The sequence below is a fragment of the Oncorhynchus nerka genome, linkage group LG21 (assembly GCF_034236695.1).
Source record: "Oncorhynchus nerka isolate Pitt River linkage group LG21, Oner_Uvic_2.0, whole genome shotgun sequence".
NCBI lineage: Eukaryota > Metazoa > Chordata > Actinopteri > Salmoniformes > Salmonidae > Oncorhynchus > Oncorhynchus nerka.
Window position 1 is genome coordinate 3,271,380 of NC_088416.1, and position 21,343 is coordinate 3,292,722.

At 42.3% G+C, this 21,343-nt stretch overlaps 1 protein-coding gene across 1 annotated transcript in view; it reads right to left on the minus strand.

Annotated features, from left to right (window-relative positions):
* LOC115103695 (E3 ubiquitin-protein ligase NEURL1-like) overlaps window positions 1-21,343 on the minus strand; it is a 69,603-nt gene that overhangs the window by 22,417 nt on the left and 25,843 nt on the right. The gene's annotated exons all lie outside the window — the stretch shown is intronic.

Genomic DNA, 21,343 nt, shown 5'->3' on the forward strand with positions numbered 1-21,343 from the left:
GGTCGCAGTGGTGGGTAGTATATGGAGCTTTGGTGACAAAACGGATGGCACTGTGATAGACTGCATCCAATTTATTGAGTAGGGTATTGGAGGCTATTTTGTAAATGACATCGCCGAAGTCGAGGATTGGTAGGATGGTCAGTTTTACGAGGGTATGTTTGGTCAATTTTACGAGGGTATGTTTGGCAGCATGAGTGAAGGATGCTTTGTTGCGAAATAGGAAGTCAATTCTAGATTTAACTTTGGATTGGAGATGTTTGATGTGAGTCTGGAAGGAGAATTTACAGTCTAACCAGACACCTAGGTATTTGTAGTTGTCCACATATTCTAAGTCAGAATCGTCCAGAGTAGTGATGCTGGACAGGCGGGCAGGTGCAGGCAGCGATCGGTTGAAGAGCATGCATTTAGTTTTACTTGTATTTAAGAGCAGTTGGAGGCCACGGAAGGAGAGTTGTTTGACATTGAAGCTCGTCTGGAGGGTTGTTAACACAGTGTCCAAAGAAGGGCCAGAAGTATACAGAATGGTGTTGTCTGCGTAGAAGTGGATCAGAGACTCACCAGCAGCAAGAGCGAAATCATTGATGTATACAGAGAAGAGAGTCTGCCCAAGAATTGACCCCTGTGGCACCCCCATAGAGACTGCCAGAGGTCCGGACAACAGGCCCTCCGATTTGACACACTGAACTCTATCAGAGAAGTAGTTGGTGAACCAGGCGAGGCAATCATTTGAGAAACCAAGGCTATCGAGTCTGCCGATGAGGACGTGGTGATTGACAGAGTCGAAAGCCTTGGCCAGGTCAATGAATATGGCTGCACACTATTGTTCTTATCGATGGTGGTTAAGATATCGTTTAGGACCTTGAGCGTGGCTGAGGTGCACCCATGACCAGCTCTGAAACCAGATTGCATAGCGGAGAAGATACGGTGGGATTCGAAATGGTCGGTAATCTGTTTGTTGACTTGGCTTTCAAAGACCTTAGAAAGGCAGGGTAGGATAGATATAGGTCTGTAGCAGTTTGGGTCAATGGCAGCTTTGTACACTCTTGGCATTCTCTCAACTAGTTTCACCTGGAATGCATTTCAAATAATAGGTGTGCCTTGTTAAAAGCTAATTTTGTGGAATTTCTTTCCTTCTTAATGCGTTTGAGCCAATCAGTTGTGTTGTGACAAGGTAGGATGGGTATACAGAAGATAGACCTATCCATATTATGTCAAGAACAGTTCAAATAAGCAAAGAGAAACGACACTCCAACCCATCTCTCCGATTTGGTCCTGCCGTACATACCTACACGTACGCTACGGTCACAAGACGTATTGTCCCTAGAATTTCTAAGCAAACAGCTGGATGCAGGGCTTTCTCCTACAGATATACATTTTTATGGAATGATCTGCCTATCCATGCGGGAGACGCAGACTCGGTCTCGACCTTTAAGTCTTTACTGAAGACTCATCTCTTCAGTAGGTCCTATGATTGAGTGAAGTCTGGCCCAGGGGTGTGAAGGTGAACGACAAGGCACTGGAGCGACAAACTGCCCTTGCTGTCTCTGCCTGGCCGGCTCCCCTCTCTCCACTGGGATTCTCTGCCTCTGACCCTATTCCATGCCGTCCCTAGGATGGGTGTGTCACTTGAGTGGGTTGAGTCACAGACGTGATCTTCCTGTCTGGTTTTGCGCCCCCTCTGACTCGTGCGGTGGAGGAGATCTTCGTGGGGTATACTCAGCCTTGTCTCAGGGTAGTAAGTTGGTGGTCTGTTGATATCCCTCTAGTGGTGTGGGGGCTGTGCTTTGGCAAAGTGGGTGGGGTTATATCCTGCCTGGTTGGCCCTGTCCGGGGGTATCGTCAGACGGGGCCACGTGTCCCCCGACACATCCCTGTCTCAGTCTCCAGTATCTATGCTGCAATAGTCTATGTGCTGGGGTCAGTTTGTTATTTCTGGTATAATTCTCCTGTCTTATCTCGTGTCCTGTATGAATATCAGTATGCTCCCTCTAATTCTCTCTCTCCTTCTGTCTCCCCTCCCGGAGGACCTGGGCCCCTGGACCCACCTGGTCGTGCTGCTGCTCCAGTTTCAATTGTTCTGCTTGCGGCTAGGGAAACCTGACCTGTTCACCAGACGTGCTACCTAGTCCCGGCCCTGCTGTTTTCGACTCGCTCTCTCTCTCTCTACCGCACCTGCTGTCTCGACCTCTGAATGCTCGGCTATGAAAAGCCAACTGACATTTACTCCTGAGGTGCTGACCTGTTGCACCCTCTACGATCACTGTGATTATTATTTGACCCTGCCGGTCATTAATGACCGTTTGAGCAATCTGGCCTTAAATGGCCATGTACTCTCCACCGGCACAGCCAGAAGAGGACTGGCCAACCCTCAGAGCCTGGTTCCTCTCTAGGTTTCTTCCCAGGTTCCGTCCTTTCTAGGGACTTTTTCCTAGCCACCGTGCTTCTACACCTGCATTGCCTTGCTGTTTGGGGTTTTAGGCTGGGTTTCTGTACAGCACTTAGTGACATCAGCTAATGTATAAAGGGCTTTATAAATACATTTGATTGATTGATTGATTAAATGTTTTTTTTTACTTCATCAATCTACTACACCCACTACCCCAGAAGGTGCAATTTAGAAACGTGGTTGTGAATCAGCAGTCACTCAATTAGCCCACGTCAGCAAAACGTTTTTTTAGATTGATCAATTAACGGTCAGCTATCTTCATTTGTGGTAAGTATGATCGAATTACTGACTGGCGCGGGGCCCACTGGTTATCAGATATCATATTGAAAACCGCAAACATTTGCCTCCACCCTATTGACAAAATGTGTAGAATTTCAGGAAATGAGTTATAAAATTGCTAAATCTTCTCCCCTCCCCATGGGAAAAAAAAGTGTAACATTCAAGCAAACTGGCTTTACAACGGCAACAGGGAATGAATGTTAAAACGGAGTTTATTTCTCTTGGATGCGGCTGTGGCCCCTCATGTATTTACTGTAGTGTTCTGTTGTCCTGCCCTGCTCTAGGCTCACTCAAATCAAATCACCAGGCTCTTTGAGAATGACATCATAGCATCATCAAACGTAGCCGAGAGTGGCGTGTGGCTTTCTTTCATTACTGCAGAGCTCTGTCCTAAATTGGATTAGGGTTGGGGATAGACGTTTGGCATGCCGAGGAATAGCTGAGGAACCCACGGACACGGGAGAGGCACGGAGGAATGGAGTTTGGGAGGAGGGCATGATGATGACACGACTCAGGGGATAACGGGATTTAGGAGAAGAGACGGAGGGATGTGAAAGGAGAGGGTGGGATAGGAGGAGAGGAGTTGAGACAATGTCAGATTAGGAATGCTGAAAGAGGGGAGCAGCCCACCTATTATTCTCTCTCTCTCTCTCTCTCTCTCTCTCTGTCTCTCTCTGTCTCTCTCTCTCTCTCTCTCTGTCTCTCTCTCTCTCTCTATCGTACTGTAGCTTCCGGTCAAGTTCAGTGACGGTACACAGTATGTCTACTGCATACCATATCTCCACTGAATGCAGAATATGGTGCATGATCTGATCTTACACTAGCTCTGGGCCAGGGCGTTCGCACGTTCCTCTACTTAGGGTAAAACATGTGTTAGTAGAGGGACTTGCTAGTGCCGTGGACAAGAGCTAGTCTTACTGTATAACAAATACAGCAATCATCATGAAGATTGTACCATGAGATTCGATAACGGTTATTTTTTTCTGCCGAGCTGAATGTTGACATTCATGAACACAGTTTCAAGATGTTAGGCTTTGGCCCAGTTCTTCATGAAAGGAGGTCTCTGTCGACCAGTTCTAAAAGGCAGTGCATGTTTACCTTGTGCCCCTATTGAGACGGAGAGAGGGAGGAGAATATGAGAGGGAAGATAAAAGAGTGAAGGATGCTGTGCCTATGCTGAAAAAGTGTGTGTTTGTGTATGTTTGTGTGTGTAAGTTTGTGTATGTGTGTGTGTGTAAGTATGTGTATGTGTGAGTGTATGCGTCTAACTGCACCAGCTGCTGCCCACTCATCATGGTGCACCTGCTCTTTAAGCTAGAGACAAACCCCTTTGTCCCAATTGGTCCTTGTCAGATAGGCTGCCCACAGATGTGCGTTCTCATTGGCCGATTGGCCGAGGGCACAGATTTGCAATTGCAGCTCTCTGAAAGAAGCTTCAAACAAAGTGGGCACTCTGGCCTCTCACTGACACTCTCTCACACACACACACACACACACACACACACACACACACACACACACACACACACAATCCCAATCTAACCATGTTAAGGAAACTAACTGTAATGGGGACACAAAGCGAGGCAGCTGTAGTCAATACACTAGGAGAGGGGGGGGAAGTATTTAAAATCCAAACACATTCAATTGAGAACCAAATGCAGCACCTGTTGGGCAAAACCAACAAGTATACAAAATGGAGGAGGGGAGGGGGGTGTTTGGGCTCTTTCTCTGAGCGTTTGATTGGGATTGGCAGTGAACCTAGCAGGCTACTAATGCTGTGTGTGTGAGGGGAAGAGGAGGAAGGAGAGGGAGAAGAAGGAGAGGGATAGGCTGGCTGGCTGGCTTAGAGGCTTTGCTAGCTTTCCACATGAAAAAGTACTATAGTATTTACTGTAGTATACAGTTTACTTACAGTTAACTATAGTATAAATACTGTAGTAAAATAACTGTAGTATATACTATAGTAATTCATGTAGTGTTTTGACGGATTGTAGTATACTGTAGTATTGATTGTTGTTCTTTTACATTTACATTACATTTGATTGCTCTTATGTTACTTTAGTGGGACTTACTTTTGTGGACTGTACTATAGTATTTTACTGTAGTGTTTTTGGGGACATTACTGTAGTTTTTACAATAGTGATCTTGTTTTATTATCTTTGACATTTAAGTGGAGGCTTTCTCCTTAAAAAATACTATAAGAGGATATTTTCTATAACCTGTAGGGAACACAATATATGGTCTTTATGTGGCATGTAGGTCTCTTACTTATAGGTGGTATATATTGCGATATGGGGGAGGGGATTGGGCATATGCACATTAACTACTGTAGTATTTAGTATAGTTTAAAAAGTGTAGTGTTTTTGGAGACTGTAGTGTTTTTGTGGACATTTCTGTAGTATTTGCTACAGTGTTTTTCTTGCAGATAATACTGTTGTATTTACTATAGTATTCTACAACATTCTATGGTAAGAACTACACATGATAGAGGGTTTCCACAGTGTGTAGTATTTTTTATGTGGGTTTAGCAGAGCGAACGTGCCAGGGCCCGTCCCTGTGAGAGGGGGGATTTGCACAGTTATACATCTGGTCTCTCTCTCTCTCTCTCTCTCTCTCTCTCTCTCTCTCTCTCAGAGCTTGGCTCTATTTACAAACTCTCAGGGATTCATAAGATGTGAGAGACTGATGGGAGTGGAGGATTGGGACAGGGCTGAAAGGAGGAGAGGAGAAGTGGAGTACGGAGGAAGGAGAGAAGCTCACAGCTGTGTTCTTTTAGAAGTAGAGCTGCACAGCTGAGACGGGCGGGGATGGATGGGGAGGAGAGTGCTCATGTTTGAGATGGTTCCCAGGAGAGACTAAGTGATGGAGAGATAAAGAGGGATGGAGAGAGGTGGAGAGAGAGAGTTGGAGAAAGAGAGAGGTGGGTGAGAGAGGTAAAGAAGTGTGTGTGAGAGAGGGATAGAAAGAGAGAGAGTGATTGAGTGTAAGAGAGAAAGAGAGTGGGGTACAGTGAGTGAGTGGATAGAAAGAGAGAGAAAAGAGATGAAGTAGAGAGAGAGAGAGAGAGAGAGAGAGAGAGCGAAGGAGGGTTCGAGGGATGCTTTGGATGGTGCCGTATACCCTGATACTCCCTGGCTTTGGGCCAGTCGCTCCCTCGCCTCGCCGGCAGGTCGATTTCGATCCCCCAGGCTGGAAAGATCAACAGCCTTTTGGGAGGCGACACACGCCACATGGCTCCAAAACAAAAGCCCAGGCACAAATGCTCTCCATAAGTCACAAAAGCCCCAGAAGCCCCGGTCCCTTAGGTCATCGGCAAAATTCAGCATGTGCAACATCTCTCAACCAATCAGTGGTCAGGGCCTAAGCATTAATAGATGAATAAATCCATCAAAAGGTTCTTATATTAAAGCCTCTCGCAGTCAGTTTTCCTCCTGCTCAACTGCTCCAACCAGACCGTGGCAGGTCTGGGTTCAAGTACTATTTACAATTTTTCAAATACTTTGAGTGTTCGTTCTCAACTGCCTGGAATGCAAGATGGGCAGGGTTTACAGTATTGGGGCTATTCTGTTGGCATTTGAAGTTACTTCGAGTAGTATTTGAACCCAGGTCTGGATTGTGGTGGGTACAGAGCTGTTATTTGGCTAATCAATTATCGGGTCAAAAGGGGGGAATTAATTCCAGCCAATGTAAGGGACTGCCTTTGACTCGGATTGAATGTATTGTCTTGTAATCTTCTATGCATCACCTATATGTTTAGACAGGTGTCACGTTCGTCATAACGAGGAGACCAAGGCGCTGCGTGATAAGAATATATTCGTCTTTATTTACACGAAGAACACTAAACGACCTAACCAACCGTGGCGCTATACGACACGAGTGCTGACAGGCAACTACACATAGACAATAACCCCCAAAAAAAACAAATGGAAAATGGCAACCTAAATAGGATCCCCAATCAGAGACAACGATAAACAGCTGTCTCTGATTGGGAACCAATTCAGGCCACCATTGACCTACAGATATACCTAGACAATATCAAAACCCCATAGAAGTACAAAAACCCTAGACAAGACAAAAACACACATACCACCCTCGTCACACCCTGACCCAACCAAAATAATAAAGAAAACAAAGATAACTAAGGTCTGGGCGTGACAACAGGGCTATATAAATGGTGTTGTTTCCCACACTTTCCCACTGTACGGTGTCCATTTTAGGACATGAAGTACAACGTCAGGAAGGACAACATAGATCTTGGCATTACTCCTCTGGTGTCTTCCCACTGGGCACAGACGACCAGATCAACATCTAGTTTGGATTTACATTTGGTTGAGATGTCAACTAATGTGAATTAAATCCGGAAACAACAAAACATTTCACCATGTTATTGGATTTAGGTTCAAAGTTTGGTGAAAAAAAGGACAACATTCCTTTACGTTGACGACTTTTTCCCAAATCCAATCAGTTTTCCACGTTGGTTCAACGTCATCACACTGAATTGTTTTGTTGAAATGACGTGGAAACAACATTGATTCAACCAGGTCTTGCCCAGTGGGTTTAATCGACTTCAAAATGTCCTACAAAATAGGAAATTAGTATTAAACTCAGTCAACATAATCTCAAATTGGTTTCACTGCCAAACCATACAGAATATATTTTCTCTGTCTATCCAAACCACTGACCAAACAATGACCTTGACTTCTACAGTACAATTGACATTTATGTCCAAAAACACAGCCAGACAATTAATTCGTATTTTGAATGCGGAGACCGTTGTGACATTCAAACTGCTCTTTCTACAATACATTTCCAGTTTGAACGCTTAAAACCACAAAGTTACAACATCATTTATCCTAGCGCCTATTATCCTTGGATCACCTATTTTGACCAGGGGACTTATAAGTGCACCTACAGTATTAGCTAGGAATTAGACCGTTCGGCCAAGTCAAACCTCAATGCCAGTCAAAACACGAAAATAATCAAATAACCATTTCACAGACAGGAGTGTGTTTTCCCCTCAGTGGACCGTAACCAGTAACCTCCGTGGTCTGCGTCTATGGTTTTGGGTAACGTTTGGATAACGTCCCTCAATAACATCCAGTGTTCCAAATGACTTCATGTTACCGCAGTCATAAGATTGGACCAAGAACATAGTGGACGATTGGTCCAAAACGTGGCAAGGAACCAATTGTCCAATAATCTCGACTTCAGTATCCATCTTCTCTGTGCAATACCTTGATAATAACAATAATAAAAGAGATGTTTTCCATATGGGGACATATTGCAGATATTCCTTGAGAAAGTCCTTACTCCAGTGACACGTGTCATCTATATGTTTGCGTTTCAACCTTGGCCGACCTCTCAGCAGTTGTCAATCTCTTCTCGTTGCCATTGGAATCGTCATTAGTTTATATACAGATGTGGGATCTGAATTTGATCACCCCGCTGCAGGAGAACGTTCCTGAAATGTAAAACCTGTAGTGTATTTGAGGTTTAAAAAGGCTTCTGAAGTTTGCAATTTCCACTTACAAATTTCAGACCTGATTTCCTCTTATGAAAAATGCATCAGCCCCTACAAAAAAAATGTCCATTCATTGTAATCTGCATAATAGTTCACATTTCCTGTTGCTGCAGGGTTATTTAGCAAATGGTCTCAAATTAACTACCATCTCTCGGTAGTTACTCTCTCAGTATCCTTAGGGTAAAAGTAAGTGAGAAAACGTTGTGAGTTTGCAGTGAGAGTAAAGCAAAATAGTGAATTAGCTTGCTTTCATGAATGCTCTTCTATGCTAATGCCTCTCTTCTCACTCATTTATTCTCTCTCTCTCTCTTCCGCTCCTTCTTTCCTTCTCCCTCTCTCTCTCTCACTTTCTCCCTCACTCCCACTTTTCCCATCATTCTCTGTCCCTTCCTCTCTCTGTCCCTTCCTCCCTCCCTCCCTCCCTCCCTCCCTCCCTCCCTCCCACCCACCAGCTCACCTTCTAATCATTAGTTTGTGCCACTACACAGCTGCACCACGACATATCACATATGCATCTTGGTACGAGCCAGCAAAACCCAGCCCAAGCAGACTGGTTCCATCCAGATCTCATATGTCATTAATACTTACGTTAATAGAGTAATTCTCTACAGCTGGTCACAAAGGTTTAAACTGTGTTAACTCCAAACAGGGACACAGTCAACTACACTGCAAGAGCCTCTATGCTGGTCTGCGATGTCTGAAATGATCTGTACTGTATATAAAAGTCCTGTCTTATTGGATTTATCGATAAGGAGAGGTCTACAGTTGAAGTCAGTAGTTTACAAACACTTAGGTTGGAGTCATTAAAACTTGTTTGCTAACAAACTATAGTTTTGGTAAGTTGGTTAGGGCTTCTACTTTGTGTATGACACAAGTCATTTTTCCAACAATCGATTACAGACAGATTTTTTCACTTATAATTCACTGTATCCCAATTCCAGTGGGTCAGTAGTTTACATTCACTAAGTTGACTGTGACATTAAACAGCTTGGAAAATTCCAGAAAATGATGTCATGGCTTTAGAAGCTTCTAATTGACATACATTTAGTCAATTGGAGGTGTACCTGTGGATGTATTTCAAGGCCTACCTTCAAACTCAGTGCCTCTTTGCTTGAAATGGGAAAATCAAAAGAAATCAGCCAAGACCTCAGAAAAAAATTGTAGACCTCCACAAGCATTTCGCTACACCCGCAATAACATCTGCTAAGCACATGTATGTGACCAATCAAATTTGATTTGATTTGATACCTCTGCACAACAAATCATACGTGAAAGGTGCTGTATAACCATGAAGAGACGTCAGGTTTCTAACCTGCTGCCAACGAGACAACAGAGCAATATGAAAGGTGCTGTATAACCATGAAGAGACGTCAGGTTTCTAACCTGCTGCCAACGAGACAACAGAGCAATATGAAAGGTGCTGTATAACCATGAAGAGACGTCAGGTTTCTAACCTGCTGTCAACTAGACAACAGAGCAATATGAAAGGTGCTGTATAACCATGAAGAGACGTCAGGTTTCTAACCTGCTGCCAACCAGACAACAGAGCAATATGAAAGGTGCTGTATAACCAACAGGTTTCTAACCTGCTGCCAAGAGACAACAGAGCAATATGAAAGGTGCTGTATAACCATGAAGAGACGTCAGGTTTCTAACCTGCTGTCAACTAGACAACAGAGCAATATGAAAGGTGCTGTATAACCATGAAGAGACGTCAGGTTTCTAACCTGCTGCCAACTAGACAACAGAGCAATATGAAAGGTGCTGTATAACCATGAAGAGACGTCAGGTTTCTAACCTGCTGTCAACTAGACAACAGAGCAATATGAAAGGTGCTGTATAACCATGAAGAGACGTCAGGTTTCTAACCTGCTGTCAACTAGACAACAGAGCAATATGAAAGGTGCTGTATAACCTGCTGCCAACCAGACAACAGAGCAATATGAAAGGTGCTGTATAACCATGAAGAGACGTCAGGTTTCTAACCTGCTGTCAACTAGACAACAGAGCAATATGAAAGGTGCTGTATAACCATGAAGAGACGTCAGGTTTCTAACCTGCTGCCAACCAGACAACAGAGCAATATGAAAGGTGCTGTATAACCTGAAGAGACATCAGGTTTCTAACTGCCAACCAGACAACAGAGCAATATGAAAGGTGCTGTATAACCATGAAGAGACGTCAGGTTTCTAACCTGCTGCCAACCAGACAACAGAGCAATATGAAAGGTGCTGTATAACCATGAAGAGACGTCAGGTTTCTAACCTGCTGTCAACTAGACAACAGAGCAATATGAAAGGTGCTGTATAACCATGAAGAGACGTCAGGTTTCTAACCTGCTGCCAACCAGACAACAGAGCAATATGAAAGGTGCTGTATAACCATGAAGAGACATCAGGTTTCTAACCTGCTGCCAACCAGACAACAGAGCAATATGAAAGGTGCTGTATAACCATGCGTCAACCCTGCCAACCAGACAACAGAGCAATATGAAAGGTGCTGTATAACCTCAGGTTTCTAACCTGCTGCCAACCAGACAACAGAGCAATATGAAAGGTGCTGTATAACCATGAAGAGACGTCAGGTTTCTAACCTGCTGCCAACCAGACAACAGAGCAATATGAAAGGTGCTGTATAACCATGAAGAGACGTCAGGTTTCTAACCTGCTGCCAACCAGACAACAGAGCAATATGAAAGATTTGAATATGTTTCCGTATCAGACCTGGCATATTTTCATTCTTCACATCTCTCCTAACACACACACACACACACTCTACAAGGTTCGGACAACCTTCTAGACATTGTGACACCTTGTCAGAGATAAGCAACATTTCTCTGACACATTCGCGAAAGACATAAACAAAAGCACCCATTTTTCTCACAACCTCATCCATCAAGCTTTCACAGCTTGTGTTCCCCCGTGTCAAAACATTGGGCTCTTTTATCTCTGTTGCCCCTGTCGACATCTATAGAAAAGAGCACATTCCACAATCACTGGTGTTTTGCCCTACAGTATAAACAATACATTGAGCCAAAATGGGAGAAAGTAAAATCTACTTGTATTGAAAACTTTTTAAACAGGTCAAGGAGCAGAAAGGCTTTTGAATGTCCTAGAGTATTCTCTGGAAACACACACACACTTTGAAAATGTTTTCGGGGCCATTTGAAAAGTAACAGAATGTTCCCTTGCTTTGAAATGTTTATTTAACTTCTGATTTTCTATCAGAGAGAGATGGAGAGAGAGAGAGAGAGAGAGAGAGAGAGAGAGAGAGAGAGAGAGAGAGAGAGAGAGATTAGGCTGACCTGTCAATCGTTGAGATCATTGACAACTGTGTAATAATTCATGTAGTATATTTATGTTGTGTTACATTGAGGAATTCTATAGTTCATACAGTGTGTTTATACTATGTTACATTGAGGAATTCTATAGTTCAGACAGTGTTTAATGTTGACGCATAGTGAAAGACAGTACTTACTGCACTTCAAGTGTACTGGAGTGTATTAAAACCTCTAGTGACTCCCCATCCCGGGTGCGGGAGCGTAATCATCGACTGACTAATTAGCATAACGCAACGGACATAAGTATTCCTAGAAAATATTCCTATTCATGAAAATCACAAGGGAAATATATTGAGACACAGCTTATCCTTTTGTTAATCACCCTGCAATCTCAGATTTTCAGCTTTCAGCAGGTAACTTGGTCACGGAAATCAGAAAAGCAATCAAATTAAATTGTTTACCTTTGATGAGCTTTGGATGTTTTCACTCACGAGACTCCCAGTTAGATAGCCAATGTTACTTTTTTACCAAAATATTATTTTTTGAAATAGCTCAGTTTGTTCATCAGGTTTGGCTGAGAAGTAGCCCGAAATTGCAGTCACGAAAACACCGAAAAATATTCCAAATTAGCTCCATAATATCGACAGAAACATAGCAAACGTGGTTTATAATCAATCCTCAAGGTGTTTCTCAAATTTCTATTCGATAATATATCCACAGGGACAATTGGTTTTTCAGTAGGACCGATTGGAATAATGGCTACCTCTGTATTTTACGCGAGAGTCACCCTGGGAGCCATCAGGTGACCAGTTGCGCATGAGCATTGCACACGTGAACGGTATGTGACAGACAGCCATGAAGCATTTATATTTATGAAACAACCTTTTTACCGTGCTGGATGCAAAGCCTCTGGGGGGACATCCGGCTCATTATTCTGCCCCAACCCAGAAGACATTGCATTTGCCCAGTTAAAGATGCACTACGCAGATATCGGCATTTCCTGGTTGCTAAAATTCTAATAGTTTACCTCATTTCAGTTTATGTGACAAAACTAGCAGTCGTTGTGTAGAGAATCATTGTACTGTGAAATATATTTTACATAACCCAAAATATTGTCTATTCAGCTGTTCGAAGCTGGTGTACAAAACCTAAAGTAAAAGACCCAAAAACGAAACTTCGGAATGGGAAGCATAGAAATAGCACACATAGAACAGATCTACAGCTTTCTTAGACTTGCTTTCAAAGGGAATGGAAGATCTATAACTCTTTCTATGTCAATTTGGTTTAGTCGCCCAAAAAGTTAAGTATTGTAGCTTTAAAGGCCTGAAACCGTAAATCAGTTCCTACCTACACTGTAAAAGTAGAAAGTCTCAATACACCATGATTGTGTCACGAAACCATGAAAAGTCGTGCACCTAAGCTGAGATCTGGTGTTGGGAGGGGCTTTGAATGTAAACCCAATGTAAGTGTTTTAATACACCGAATGTTCTTTAAAACAGAAACAAAGTACCCTGAAATACCCAAAGTGGTTCATCACCTGAATATTGGTGTTTTTGAGAGAATGTGTGAAAACACTTCTTAGGGTTTCAGTGCATGTAAAAGGCAGCGTCAAAACACAAAAACTTTGTTTCTCATAAAATCAATGGTTTATAAATGCAAGTGGTTTATAGCCTAAATATTGGTTGATGATAAGAGACTACGGAGATGACAAATCTATAAACGCCAACAAAAGTTTATTTAAAATGCTTCCCCCGAAAGTTCTGCTCCTGTTTGTTGGTAAGTCCAGCAGACATGTAAAATACGACCATACAATACATTATTCAAAAAGGTACTAAAAAGTACAGCAAAAATATGGAATTGTGGAATTCCACCTTAAATTGTCTTCATTAGACAGATTGGGAAAAGGACAGGCAGAACAGATGGTACATTTTGTTGGAATGTTACCCGCTGAACCACACAGCCACACTGTAGGAAATCACTCTGTGGTGAATTGAAATAGTTTGGCGGTAACGCACCCGGGTTAGTCACCCCTCTCCCCAACGAAGACCAGGTATAATTTCCCTGCTCCAACCCTTCATTCTGTTTATCCCACCTATCTCTATCCCCTCTAATCATTTCAGAACTGTCTCAATAAAGTGTCAAAATGGATGCAAGTCGTTTCAATTATTCACTATTTCCATTTGACCAAAATAATGTACAAATACGTCCAACTTAATATGTTGTGGAAAATGTGTCTTTTATGAGGATAACCAAAGAAAGAGAACATTGAGTGATTGAACTCATTGGAAGTCTTTGGTTTGAATCACCTTGCATTTCCTGTCTTGCCACTTGACTCTGTTTTCAGAGGATTGTGGGTAATTCAAACAATTTGGACTTTGTGATTTTTTTTTCTCACACAATATCGTGTGCATGTTTGAAGAAAGAAAACTCTACGTTAAGCTTGTTGTGCCATGATGTGTAATGGATCATGACGAGCAGTTATCAAAACCGTCAGGCAAAATGACGTTCAACGAAGACTGCACCCATTCCCACATGCATTATTGTTAATGAAAGAGGTAAAGGCAGAATCCTCAAGTTCTTGCAGTTCAACCTTCAGTTGGGTCTGACAATGCCAGCCAAAATTGTATAAGTTCTCAAATACATAAAACAAAGTTAAACATTAAGACACTCCAGAAAAAGTGATCTACTTCTGCACTAGACAGGATTCAAAACATCATAATGGTGTTTAGAAGCTTTAGAGAGAGGAAACTACACCAAAAGAGAAGGACTTAACAGAACTTGAAACACCAAAATAGTGTTTTAAATATTTTCTGTGAGTGCTCCCAGTCCCTGGCAAGGTGTTGCACAACGCTTGATTTAGTGGTGTTACAACACACCATGCAATATTTCAAAACATCTCAGGATGATGTGTTTCAATACTCCAGCACTGTTAAGGTTCCGTCTCCTACAAGATGGTGGCGAGCTCATTGTTACAAAGCACTTCATTTTAACAGTGTTGGGTCAGTTCCTACCTAGGAGGCTCTAGCAGGAAGTGTCACGCTATCACCTTTCCCAAATTCCAGCGCCATTAAAGATATGGACTTGTTTATGGCTACATATATTGCCGGGGAAGGTGAGCTTAATGGTGCCAAAAAGGAGAAGGCAGATAAGAGAGATGATAGATTGACAGCCAGGCAGGCAAGCGCATCTACATTTCTATGGTCGTCATTGACGGTGTGTGTGTGGTGTGTGCGTGTGTGTCTGTCTAAGACTGTGTGTGATGTGTGTGTCTCTCTCTCTCTCCATCCATGTGTGTGTTTGTGGAATGAAAATGTCATCCTCAAAGTAGCTAGATGTATCTAGCCCATAATTCTGCCTGTCTGGCTTTCATTAGCTAGAGCTGGGATCTTAAACTATGCTCATCATCCAACTGTAGGGGTGGAAAACACTAAATCACACTATGCCATGTGCAATAATATCCCCAAAGGCTTCAAGACTAGTGTTCTGTGCTGACCTCAATACAAAATGTATTTAAAAAAAACATGTACATTTGCATCTTTGCTAAAAATGCATTTAATGACTCAAAAAGCATATACAGTGCCTTCAGAAAGTATTCACACTCCTTGATTTTTTCCACATTTTGTTGTGTTACAAAGTAGGATTAAAATGTATTTAATTGTCTTTTTTGTGCTTAGCTCTATTCCGTTTTATTTTGCCATAAAAAAACTCCCTAGTCCTTGCTGATGACGAGCATACCCATAACATGATGCAGCCACCACCATGCTTGAAAATATGAAAAGTGGTACTTAGTGTTGCGTTGGATTTGCCCCAAAAATAACGCTTTGTATTCAGGACATAAAGTTTATTTCTTTGCCAAAATTTTAGCAGTTACTTTAGTGTCTTATTGCGAACAGGAATGTTTTTATTCTGTACAGGCTTCCTTCTTTTCACTTTGTCAATTAGGTTAGGATTGTGGAGTAATTACAATATTGTTGATTCATCCTACATTTTATCCTATCACAGCCATTAAACTCTGTCATTGTTTTAAAGTTATCATTGGCCTCATGGTGAAATCCCTGAGCAGTTTCCTTCCTCTCTGGCAAATGAGTAAGTAAGGGCGCTTGTATCTTTGTAGTGACTGGGAGTATTGATACACCATCCAACGTGTAATCAAAGAGATATTCACTGTCTGCTCTTTATTTATTTTTACCCATCTACCAATAGGTGCCCTTCTTTGCGAGGCTTTTGAAAACCTCCCTGGTCTTTGTGGTTGAATCTGTGTTTGAAATTCACTGCTCAACCGAGGGACCTTAAAAATGGTTAAACAATGTTATTGCACACAAAGTGAGTGCATGCCTTCTTATTATGTGACTTGTTATGCAAATGTGTACTCCTGAACTTATTTAGGCTTGCCATAACAAAGGGGTTGAATACTTATTGACTTTTCATTTTTTTTTTTTTAAATTAATTTGTGAATATTTTGAAAAACATAATTCCACTTTGACATGATGGGGTATTTTGTGGAGTCTAGTGACAAAAAAAAAGGCTGCAACACAACAAAAGAAGTGGAAAAATTATAGGGCTTGCTGAAATGCATGTAATGACTGACAATGTTCCAGAAATGAATGGCTGTGACATCTAGGCTACAGGTTGGCCAAAGTGTTTAATCATTTGGCTTCCTAGATTACCCATATTGATCGATGCAGATCATTTGTTTGGCCACCAAGCCAAAACTTTGTCAGTGGCTAGGTTTCCATCTACTTTTCCCACCAGAAATGTGTCTCCATCAAACTGACTTGCGGATAATAGTCTGTGTGTGATAATGTAGTGCACATAAACAAAATAACCTTTGCCGTTAATTTCCAATGTACCAAATAGAAAATACAAGTTAAATGGGTTTCCATCACCTTTTCAACTCTACTGTACTGATGGTTTTGTCACAAAAACTGCTGCGTTATATAGAAAATGTGCCCACTCTGGTCTTGGCACATGTGCTCCTCTAGCCAACAGCTTGCAGATACAGTACGGGTAGGCTACATGATGAGATCATTATGGATAAAGAGCGATATTTTTTATATCTGTCAAAGGGCAGCCAAGCATCGATAATCTAGTTCCCAGAACAAGACCCTCAATATTTATTGGACAGGAGCATCAAGCTCATCATCTTGCACTTTCACCACCTTGTGAAGTTCATCCAAAATGCATGCTTTCCCGAGTCGTAGTGGGAGGACCGCACAACATATCATCGCGTGACTACAAGTTTCCTTCTATATGATGGTTAATATGTCAATATTTGCGCATGAAGTCGTTTCCACCACTATTTCTCCCAAAAAATAACTTTGCAGACACAAAAGATCCCACCATTTTGATCGAACAAATTGTCTTTCGGCATTTATAAAATTAGACATTCGCATTTCATGTTTCCATCGGCCCGTTTGTGACTGTTTTCATGCATCGGGTAATTCATCCGCATGAATTGGTTGGATGGAAGCGTGGGTCGTGACAGCCTTTCAATTGTGACGGGGAGTCAAATCATCTCACATCAAAGGGATGCAGAAGGCCGCTCATTTCGTGGAACGACCCAGTACACGTTCCTTTTATTACATTTTGTATTGAACCTTTATTTAACTAGGCAAGTCAGTTAAGAATACATTTTTTATTCACAATTGACGGCCTAACGAAAGGCAAAAAGGCCTCCTGACGGGGGACGGGGGCTGGGATTCAAAATAAAATCAAATTATAGGACAAAACACACATCACGACAAGAGAGAAAACACAACACTACCTACATAAAGAGAGACCTAAGACAACAACATAGCATGGCAGCCACACGTGACAACACAGAGTGGTAGCAACACAACACGACAACAACATGGTAGCAACACAACATGGTAGCAGCACAAAACATGGGACAAACATTATTGGGCACAGACAACAGCACAAAGGGCAAGAAGGTAGAGAACAACGACACATCACGCCGAAGCAGCCACCACTGTCAGTAAGAGTGTCCACGATCGAGTCTTTGAATGAAGAGATGGAGATACCACGGTCCAGTTGGAGTGTTCGTTGCAGCCCGATCCAGTCGCTGGCTGCAGCGAACTGAAAAGAGGAGCGACCCAGAGATGTGTGTGCTTTGGGGACCTTTAACAGAATGTGACAGGCAGGACGGGTGTTGTATGTTAAGTTCTCGTCAACTTTGCTTGTTTATTTGCCATGATGCACACGAAAGACACGGAGTCACTACAGGACTGAGAATGTATCACATTTGAAGTCATTTAAATGTTAGTTTTGTTGGTATGTAGTTAAGGCAGTTAAGAAGAGATAGACAGAGAAGATAGTTAAGAAGAGATAGATAGTTAAGAAGAGATAGACAGAGAAGATAGTTAAGAAGAGATAGAGAGTTAAGAAGAGATAGATGGTTAAGAAGAGATAGACAGAGAAGAGAGTTAAGAAGAGATAGACAGAGAAGATAGTTAAGAAGAGATAGATGGTTAAGAAGAGATAGACAGAGAAGAGAGTTAAGAAGAGATAGATAGTTAAGAAGATTAAGAAGAGATAGAGAGTTAAGAAGAGATAGATGGAAGAGATAGATGGTTAAGAAGAGATAGATAGTTAAGAGATAGATAGTTAAGAAGAGATAGACAGAGAAGAGAGTTAAGAAGAGATAGATAGTTAAGAAGAGATAGACAGAGAAGATAGTTAAGAAGAGATAGAGAGTTACGAAGAGATAGATGGTTAAGAAGAGATCGTTAAAAAGAGATAGACAGGCAGGCAGGGAAGTTCAGTGCATTGCCATTCTCATGGTTGTCAGAGAAGGTGCGCGTCTGTCTGTGTATGAGGAATGAAGCTGCCAACACCAGAGTAGCTAGATTTATTCATCCCATAATTCTACCTGTCTGGGTTTCATTATCTACAGCTTGGATCTTAAAATACGCTCATCACCCAACCGGAGGTGTGGGAAAACACTATATCACACTAAGCCATGTGTAATAATCGGAGGCCTTGAAGTTGTTGCCGGGTGCAACCGGGGTCATGCTGTCATCCTAACCTTCTGTGCTGACCTCAACACAACCCTGGGGACTTTAACCGATGTAATCGAATGACAAAATGCACTTTGTTTTTAGAAGTAGGCACGTGTGTTCACTTTGCTGGTAAGATGGTAAATAACGGTTTCTATGTGTGTGTGTGTGTGTGTGTGTGTGTGTGTGTGTGTGTGTGTGTGTGTGTGTGTGTGTGTGTGTGTAATTAGGGGTTTTGAAATGCAACAGAGTTTGTTTTTCAGTGATAAAGGATCGTTTACGTTCATTTAATAAATCTTTCGGGGGTTGGCATTTGATTAAACAGAACAGACCGTTTGAAACCTATTCTAGGTATGGTTCGTAACAGTAGTCTGTGGGAACACCAGGATGACTAACAGATGCCTCAGGTACTTCTCTATCTGTGCCGTTCCCAATAAGCAGAAACCTGTGATCAGTTAAACATTTCCTTAGCCTAACCGTAACCACTATCAGGTAAAGCTAAATCTGACCTTAGATGATTACCTAGGGGGCATGTTAGACTTTAACAGTAGCAGCTAAACAGACGTGTCCTGGCGCATGTACAGTGCAGTGGAGTCATTAAGTTAAATGAATAGAATATGTAACATAATGTGTGTCGGCAGGCTTGGGGGGAAAAAAGTGATTTGGTCTGACAGATACCACCTCTGATAGGGAATATGAAGTGAAGGCAGCCTGGAGGTTTGCGTGTGGTATGTGGAAACAAGTATAAGGCCCACGTTCATTCCTGTCACGTGAAATTTCACGAAGCCCTAATAAGGTAGATTGTTCCATGTTCCATCCTTATAAGAGATTACTGTGCCTAAATAAGAATGTGTAGGCCTACAGTACTGAAGGGGGGAAAAATAGCTGGACTGCTGCATGTCTGTGTATACAGAGAGATAAGAGGATGCTGGTTTTATTGTAAACACGATGTATATATTTTGGATGTAGCTGGAAAGCTAAAGCAGGAAAATAACAAAAAACATCTGGGGAAGAAAATGTTAGGACTGTTACAGTTCAGATGTAAGCGACCAGTATGATGAGGGCAGATGTTAGTCAGAAGGACCCCTGAGGACCTATAGGAGCTCTGCACCCTAGGCTGCCGTGGCTATAGCCTGATTGTAAAAGGCTGTGTGTTGATTTAACTAGGGCTGAAGAGAGCGATTGTAACAGCACTCCGAGCAGCATACGGTTTACCAAGACGCCAGGGATCTCCCCAAGTGACTTATAGAAGAGAGTTCAAACTGTCTAAGTATTGTAGGAAATATACTTTTAGCCAAAGGAACACACATGATTCTTGACATTTTAATCTTTTTTGTTTGTTTTGTTAACTTTTTTCTCTCCCCCCCGATGCTATTCTTGCTTTCCGGCGTCACGGTAATGCGAGACGACAATGTGAACTTTGGGCCAACAAATTGTGGCCCCGTCTGACGTTGCTACTCTCAGGAGTCCGTGCTAGTCTGTTCAGGAATACAGCTAGGTTTCTATCGCTACTTGTCATCACTGCCTCCCGTCAAGACTAGGAGTGCGGGGGGACTGGGGGGGATTCAGATAAAACGACTCCAACATCACACCCCTCTGCTATCCGAGACAGGAGATACCACTGTACTCCTGTCAATTGGCACGGCTCGCAATTAGGATCAAATGGGCTATCTATGGAACATGTGACCAAACCCCTTGTCTATTTTTATCATAAGGGGGATGACAACATTGACACATTGAATCCCTAGAGAACAGAAACATGCACAGTATGCCATAGGCCCTGGGTACATCAAAGCATTGGCTAACGCTAGGTTATCACATGCTATGTCTATCGCTATGGTATGCATGCTAAGCCTTGGCTAACGCTAGGCTATGTCTATCTCTATGGTATGTATGGTAAGCTGCATTTGCAGCCCATGTGCTATAGTGGTGCAGACATACTAGGGCCAAATGTTAGTCATATATACAGTGCCTTGCGAAAGTATTCGGCCCCCTTGAACTTTGCGACCTTTTGCCACATTTCAGGCTTCAAACATAAAGATATAAAACTGTATTTTTTTGTGAAGAATCAACAACAAGTGGGACACAATCATGAAGTGGAACGACATTTATTGGATATTTCAAACTTTTTTAACAAATCAAAAACTGAAAAATTGGGCGTGCAAAATTATTCAGCCCCCTTAAGTTAATACTTTGTAGCGCCACCTTTTGCTGCGATTACAGCTGTAAGTCGCTTGGGGTATGTCTCTATCAGTTTTCCACATCGAGAGACTAACATTTTTTCCCATTCCTCCTTGCAAAACAGCTCGAGCTCAGTGAGGTTGGATGGAGAGCATTTGTGAACAGCAGTTTTCAGTTCTTTCCACATATTCTCGATTGGATTCAGGTCTGGACTTGGCCTTTCTAACACCTGGATATGTTTATTTTTGCACCATTCCATTGTAGACTTTTCTTTATCTTTTGGATCATTGTCTTGTTGGAAGACAAATCTCCGTCCCAGTCTCAGGTCTTTTGCAGACTCCATCAGGTTTTCTTCCAGAATGGTCCTGTATTGGGCTCCATCCATCTTCCCATCAATTTTAACCATCTTCACTGTCCCTGCTGAAGAAAAGCAGGCCCAAACCATGATGCTGCCACCACCATGTTTGACAGTGGGGATGGTGTGTTCAGGGAGATGAGCTGTGTTGCTTTTACGCCAAACATAACGTTTTGCATTGTTGCCAAAACGTTCAATTTTGGTTTCACCTGACCAGAGCACCTTCTTCCACATGTTTGGTGTGTCTCCCAGGTGGCTTGTGGCAAACTTTAAATGACACTTT